Genomic DNA, 8,276 nt, shown 5'->3' with positions numbered 1-8,276 from the left:
AAAGTTATGCAGACTCTTCTCTGGCAATGGCATTATCGTCGCCTCGAGAGACTCAGCGAGCACCATTTCTACACTAGTCACGGAAAAAAAAGACATGCACCCAAAGTATAACAATCTAGCTTATGGACTGGAAACGGCCCATTTGTTAGTTTCAGTTTGCTTGCATTTTATATAGTTACAGCCACGATCACGGTCAGCAAGGTAAACAAGGCCTTTCTCTAGATCAACCTGGCAGTGGCAGTGGTTGTAGCTGATTCCTAGAAGGACAATGCCAGACGAGACGTGTCACAGATGGACAACGAATACGGAGATTTCTACACCTATTTCGAAGCGTAACGGTGATTTTATCTTTATTTTTTTAATTTTGTGATTTTACTCCTACAATTTCAAAACGAAGAAAGACTTCACCTCTGGTCTGTTAAGTCCCTCTAACGGTGTTAACTCTTGACAAAAGGTTAACTTTGTCCATACGTTTTTATCCCTATTTTAGGCTGTGTTTAGTTGGGTGAAATTTGGGAATTTGGCTATTATAGCACTTTCGTTTTTATTTGGCAATTAGTATTCAATCATGGACTAATTAGGCTCAAAACGTTCGTCTCGCGATTTCCAACCAAACTATATAATTAGTTTTTTTTTGTCTACATTTAATGCTCCATGCACGTATCGCAAGATTCGATGTGATGGATACTGTAGTACTTTTTGAGAAAACTTTTTGAAACTAAACAAGGCCTTATTTTGATATATGTGTTTTTACCCCTATTTTTAGATCAGCCGGTTGATATTTTTGATAGCATTTCAACTAGCAATCCATATAAGCCAAAGCATGACTGTGGATGCAAGCGGGAGCAAATCACACACACCACAATTTGAGTAACTAATATCAGAGAAGTCTGCAATCAGTCAATTACCAAATAGGCTTGGCAAGATTGGGGCAACAACAGATGAAATGCCAAGCACGCAACAAGCTAGTAACCCAAATCGATTCGTATACAAAAAGAAATAGACCAAAGGCCAGATCGATTTATGTGCCAACAAAAGAATATGATTGTCTCGTCTCTGTACATCATGGACGTGATTGGTTGCTTTGGTGAGGGGGGTCGGGATAGAGAGCCGGTCCAGGATAGTGAAATACATGCTTAAATCGTACACTCGGTCGTGTTTGGTTGTCTTTGTTGTTTGTCCAGTATGAGATGAGATTTTGTTTGGTTGGATGCATGGATGGGAGTTTTGAGTGTATGACACATAGGTCCCTGAGCCATGCTTGAATCAAGCCATCCTGTATGGAGAGGGAAGTGGAAATTGAGAAGACGAAGTCATGTGGGATGGAGGAGGGCAGATGAATGAAAAGATACAGGCGAAAGGTGCGAGGAGGGCAACCAAACACACCGCATGAATAAGGTCAGACATCGAAACGGTACAAGAACGGCCCGATTCGACCTACCAATCACGCCCCAAGTGGACCGAGGGCATGCCACACGCGGCCTAGTACGAGCCGTGCTGTGGCCGGCTGGATGCAGCGCCACCTGCGCGGGACGCACGCAAGTGCTAGGCAGCAACGAGGGGGCAGAGGAGGACCCGGCGTCTGGCACTCCGGAGAGCCGCATCCGCTCGTCCTCGTCAGGGACTCGGGGCGGAGCGTGAGCCGGGGGGGAGGGCTCGGGGCGGAGTTCCCGCGGGTCGGGCGCCCCAGCAGCTGCGGGCGCGAGACGGAGGGGGCCGGGGGGGGGGAGACCGGGGCGGAGGGAGGAGGAGGCCGACAGGAGTCGCGCCGACGCCGATAGTCGCCAAACCCTAACACGCACGCGAGCTGCGCCTCTTGTTCGGGCCGAATCCAGTGTGAGTGAGAACTGAGGAAGGAGAGAGTTCTGAGCGGGTATCATTCATGTAGGTGTCTTTTCGTTTCTTTTTCTTCTTTTTTTGTCATTTAATCTAACAGTGTTACGGAGCAGGGGTAAACGGAAACTTCGTTTGAAAATAACGAGGGTAAAATCAAAAAGTAAAAAAAAAGAGGAGTAAAATCACTATTGAAGTATGGAGTAGGGGTAGAAACGCCAAATTCCCAAGAATATACATACTTGCTTCAGATCAGATATGATCATACCATGTCAAGTATATATACCACCATGTCAGTCAAGCTGCCAGATCTGAAGCCCGAAGGGAGATTGGCCCTATTTACTTGACTTACGAGTCATTTTTTTTAGCGAACGAACAGTGTTTTTTTCTCATAATAAATTAGTCAACGGTGCTTTTCAACCTGGCTTATTAGCTAAATAAACAGGGTAATTGTGTGGTTGTAGATTGACTGGGAGCTGGCCCAGCAGAGAGAGAAGGACACTAGCAGATCAGATGGGATCATCGATGATGGCACAGATCCAGCAACGACGCGCATGGTGGTGGCCAATGCAAAGCTAGCACGACCCAAGCGCCACCGGCCGGTCCCGGCGGCGCATCGCAGATGGAGCCGTGTACGTCGTGCCTACTGCCTCGTGCTCCAAGTGTCATGTGATGTGCCAGCGCAGCGCAGACACGAAACGTGCTCCGCCGGACTTGCTGCAGATCATCAACTGGGTGGGTTGGGGTGGGGTGGGCTACAGCTACAGCTACAGGAGGCAACAACGCCGCCCGTACGGATCGGAGCGTGCGTGGACAGTTGAAAACGTGCGTGGCTTGCGCAAGCAAGCTGGAACTGGGGCGACAAATTCAAAGTTACATCCTATTTGATTTGATTGTAGTATTAGTCCTATTTATCAGTTATAATATAATATTTTTTTCTCGTAATAAAACAGTATTAGTCGGTTTATAAACAACAGAAACAATGATCAAACAGGTGCAAACCCATCGAGGCCCGTGCATGGTCCATCCAAAGGGAATCTTTTACACTTCGTTCCCACCGTGCCGTTACAATTATTGGTCCAGGCCATCGCTACAGTGCTAGTCGGTTTTTCGGCTCACGGCTCTCGCAGATGCTGCCATGCTGGTCATGTACTGTACCACGTAATAGCTGCCATGCTTCACACGAGATCCGATCCATCCAATCAGGGACGGGGGTCGGTAGTTCCATGTTGCTGCTAGGCCTAGTTTACACTGAGGTTAGGAATCAGTCAGCCTGTTCGTTTATTGGTTTCAGCCAGTCCAAATCAGCCAGTCAACAGTGTTTTTCTCTCACAACAAATCAGCACCAGCCAGCCCAAATTAGCCCAGAAATCAACCAGCGAACAGGCTGAGTATTTGATACTGTATCACTTTCGTTTGTATTTAACAATTATTGTCCAATTATGGCCTAACTAGGCTCAAAAGATTCGTCTCGTAATTTACAATCAAACTGTATAATTAATTATTTTTTATCTACATTTAATACTCCATGCATATGTCCAAAGATTTGATGTGATGGAGAGAGAGTGAAAAAACTTGCAATCTAAACAAGGCCCTAGTGTAATCATTGGAGATTAATTTTTAGTCTATGTCATATAGGATATTTGGACATTAATTAGAAGTATTAAATATAGATTAATTAAAAAATTAATTGCACATATGAAGAATAATTGGCGAGACGGATCTATTAAGCCTAATTAGTCCATGAATTGATAATGTGGTGCTATAGTAAACATGTGCTAATGATGGATTTGAAAGCATCTAGACCCCTAGTTAGGTTTCGGTGATTAATGACAATACGTGATTACTGTGACTAACGTGTGTTTTGCAGAGACAATTAAGTTAGGTCACGATAATGGAGATCGATTGGGCTATCATGGTGGTCATGCTCCTATGATGGAAATCATTTTGGTTTTCAAAGGATAGACGACAAGGTTAAGGATGGACTAGTTCTAAGTGTCGTTTGGTGTTGAGGAGACACTTAAAGTAGTTTAGGACTTTGTTTTTTCTTTGGTCGTACTATTAAGGGGGTATGGACGGATAGCTTGACCTATATGAGTCTAGTGAGTTAGGTGTGGTGCATACTTGCTAAATCTAGCACTAGGTAGCTCCTAAAAAGCCCTTAGATCTATTGGAGCAAACTTCATTCATGTATGATTGAGAGTTGAAAGTGAATGGAGGGTCAAATACTGACCGGACGCTGGTTTCAGTGTGATCGGACGCTGGCGCAGAGTTTGGTCAGTTCATTTGATCAAGGTGATTTCGTCTGGTGCGATCGGACGCTGAGAGGTGAGCGACCGGACACTAGGTGCCAGCCTTCGGTCGACTCCAGTAAGATTCTAGAGAGGGAAAATCATGACCGGACGCTGTCCAGCGTCTGGTCACAACTTAACACTGGAGTTCGGAGAGAACTGACCGGAGCGTCCAATCAACATGACCGGAGCGTCCGATCACCCCGTAGAGGCACATAACGGTTTATTTTTTTAGCCGTGTGTATAAATACTTTCTCTATTCGTGTGTGGGGGTACTTTTACTCATTGCAACAGCTGAAAAATACCCTTGAGAGTGCCAAGAAAAGCAAAGTCCTAGTAAAGAGATTAAGATTTAAGAATCCCAAAGAGAGCCCTCATTAGTGAAAGCAAGAGTAGCAAAGTGTGCATCCACCCTTCTCATTAGGCTTGTCGTGGTCAAGTGAGAGTTCATGCTTGTTACTCTTGGTGATCGCCATCACGTAGACGGCTTGGTGGTGATTGGGAGCTTGGTGATCATCTGTAGAGCTTGTGGATGACTCAACTTAAGTTGTGAGAGGTTGTGGGTGATTCACCGCGACGGAGTGTCAAAGAATCAACCCGTAGAGAGCATTTGATCCTTATGTGGATCAAGGGGGTGCTATACCCTTACGCGGGTGCTCCAACGAGGACTAGTGGAGAGTGGCGACTCTCCGATACCTCGACAAAATATCACTGTGTTCCTCCTTCTCTCTTTACTTTGAGCATTTACTTTAAGCAATTCAATTCTTGTCATTTACATTTATAGAATTGCCATGCTAGAGTAGGATTGGAACATAGGTTGCTAAACATTTATGCGGTAGATCAATAGAAACACTTTCTAGGCATAAGGGGTTAATTGGGCTAAACGTAGGACTTAATTATTGCAAAGAAATTTAGAATTAGCCTAATTCACCCCGCCTCTTGGGTATCTTGATCCTTTCAATTGGTATTAGAGCCTCGTGCTCGCATATTTAGGCTTAACTGCCTAGGGAAAGATGTCTCACGGGGATGAACCTCCTCCTATCTTTGAGGAGGATGATTTTTCATATTGGAAAATCTGCATGGAGGCGTATTTAGAAACTCTAGATGTTGGAATACTTAGAGCCATCTCACAAGGTTTCCCAAAACCTCAGGATGCCACACATCTACAAGGCGATAAGGTGAATTACAAGAAATGGAATGCACAGGCTCGAAACACCATCTTTAGAGGCCTTTGCAAAGATGTGTTCAACCGGGTGAGGAACCACAAAGACGCCCATACACTATGATCGGATATTTGTGCGCTCCATGAGAGAACAAAGAGCGAGCGTGAGGAACGCTATCATCTTGTCATGAAAAAGCTGAATTCATTTGAAATGCTTCCTAAAGAGAGTGCTAATGAAATATACTCACGCTTGAATATTCTTATAGAGGAAGTTAATGGGCTTGGACTCACTCAAATGCAACCATCCAATGTTGTAAGAAAGATCTTGAGTGTCCTCCCTATTGATAAATATGAGTATATTGTGGCCGTGCTTCATCAAGGTGATCTTTCCACCGCTACACCGACACAAATTTTGGAAAAGATCAATGCTCATGAGATGTACATGCACATCACACCACAAGATGGCTCATCTTCTAACAAGAAGAAAGACAAGGACTTAGCATTCAAAGCTAGCCAAGAGAAGGGTAAAGCAAGGCTTGAGTATGAGTGCTCAAGTGATGATGAAGTTGATAATGCTAGTCTTGCTCTCATGGTGAGAAGAACCGCCAAGATGCTAAAGAAGTTTAACAAGAGTGGCATCAAGTTTGATGGCAAGAAAAAGAAGTTCTTCACTAGCTCTAGAAGGAAGCCAATCTTGGAGATGGATTGCTATAATTATGGAGAACTTAATCATCTAGCACACCAATGCACAAAGCCCAAGAAAGACAAGTACAAGAACAAGTACAAAGGCAAGAAAGATGACTCAAGTAATGAAGAAGAAGAAGAAGAACAAGCCATACAAGAAGAAAGATGGCAAGAAGAAGGACTTTCACAAGAAGAAAAAGAATAGGAAGGCCTACATCGTTGATGATTGGATCATAGACATTGATTCATCAAGTTGCTCATTCAATGATGATAGTGATAATGAGTGAGAAGGTGGCCGCCATTGTGATTGACTCTTTATCATCTTCACCAATACCACTGCTATCATCCTCTACACACCTATGCCTTATGGCCAAGGGTGAACGAAAGGTATCAAATGATGATGATAGTAGTAGTAATGATCATGCTAACAATGATGATTGTGATAGTGATGGTGTTGATGATGAATTTGAATCACCTTCATATGATAAACTTGTCAAATTGCTAAACAAATATACTAGGATTATTAGAAAGACTAGAGCTAAGAATGACAAGCTAGAAGCTAAGAATGATTCTCTTTTAGTTAAATGTGATATAGCCAAAAAGGCTAGTGTTAAGCTTAGAGAAGCAAATGATGTTATATCATCCAAACTCAAGGAGCTCAAATCTTCTAAGAAAGAGCTTAAAGAAAAACACGATAAACTTAAGAGGATACACAATGAGCTCATTACCAGCCACAACATGCTAAAAGAAGAATATACTACTCTTAAGATTAATCATGATAATCTTGTCATTGCTCAAAAATATTTATCCAATGAGCCACATGATGCTACTAACAATGTTGTTAAGATTGATATAGCTACATCATGTGATAATTTGATCATTGAGAGCATTAATCAAAGTTCTAGTAGCAAGGGCAAGTAAGTGGTTGAGACCGATAATTATGATGAGTATGCCAAGCTCAAGAATGACAATGAAAAGCTAAAGAAAGATCTTAAAGAGCTCAAAACCACCAACACCATAGTGCTAGAAACTCTTTATCATGATGGTGATTTGATTCTTGAGAATGAGAAGTTAAAAGAAGAGAACAAGAAGCTCAAGAAAAAAAAATAATGATGCACTCAAGGAAGAGAACAAGAAGCTCAAATTGGAGAAAGAGCATCTCAAGATTGGATTGAGCAAGTTCACAAGAGGCAAGCATCTTCAAAGTGAGCTACTAATGAACACCATCATGAAGATGGATAGAAGTGGTATTGGGTACTTGGCAAACCAAGAGAAGAAGGCTCAAGCTCAACAATAATATAAGTCAAAGCCAAAGCCAAAAAGATGTTTTGAGTGTGGACAAGAAGGTTACTTTGCCCATGAGTGCCAAACTCTACCACCACAACCCTTGCCCAAGCATGTTAGACCTTTTACCTTCAATGCTCATTATATGCTTAGAAAGGATTCTAGTGGGAAGATGAAAGTCATGTTCTTAGGACCTCCCAACAAGAATAGGCCTAAGAAAATTTGGGTAGCAAAGTCACTTGTTGAGAAGGTGAAGGACCCTCAACAAGTTTGGGTTCCTAAAGCTTGATCTCTTGTGTGTAGGTAACTACAAGACCGATGGAAATCATTGGGTTATTGATAGCGGTCGCACACAACATATGACCAGTGATCCTCGTATGTTCACCTCACTAGATAAAGAAGTAGATGGACAAGAAAGAATCATATTTGGAGTTTATTCAAAGGGTAAGGTTAAAGGATTGGGCAATGTGGCAATATCAAATGATCATTCTATCTTAAATGTGCTATATGTTGCTTCATTGAGCTTCAACTTGCTATCTATTAGATAATTATGTGAGCTTGGCTTCTAATGCTTGTTTACCGAGAAGGAAGTTATTGTATCTAAGAAGAATGATGATCAAGTGATATTTAAAGGATTTAGATACAACCTATATTTAGTGGATTTCACCTCCGAAGATGCTAACTTGAAGACATGTCTGTTCACCAAAATAACACTTGGGTGGCTATGGCATAGAAGGCTTGCTCATGTTGGGATGAGCTCACTCAAGAAGCTAATGAAGAATGATTTGGTGAGAGGGTTGAAGGATGTGAAGTTTGAGAAGGATAAGCTTTGTAGTGCATGTCAAGCCAGCAAGCAAGTTGCAAATACTCATCCAACAAAAGCTTTCATGTTAACCACAAGAGTGCTAGAACTCCTTCACATTGACTTATTTGGACCAACAACATACAAGAGTTTGGGAGAAAATCTTTATTGTCTTGTGATTGTTGATGACTATTCAAGATACACATGGGTATTCTTCCTT

Source organism: Miscanthus floridulus, chromosome 5 (assembly GCF_019320115.1).
Source record: "Miscanthus floridulus cultivar M001 chromosome 5, ASM1932011v1, whole genome shotgun sequence".
Classification (NCBI taxonomy): Eukaryota; Viridiplantae; Streptophyta; class Magnoliopsida; order Poales; family Poaceae; genus Miscanthus; species Miscanthus floridulus.
Note: the sequence above shows the minus strand (reverse complement) of the source record.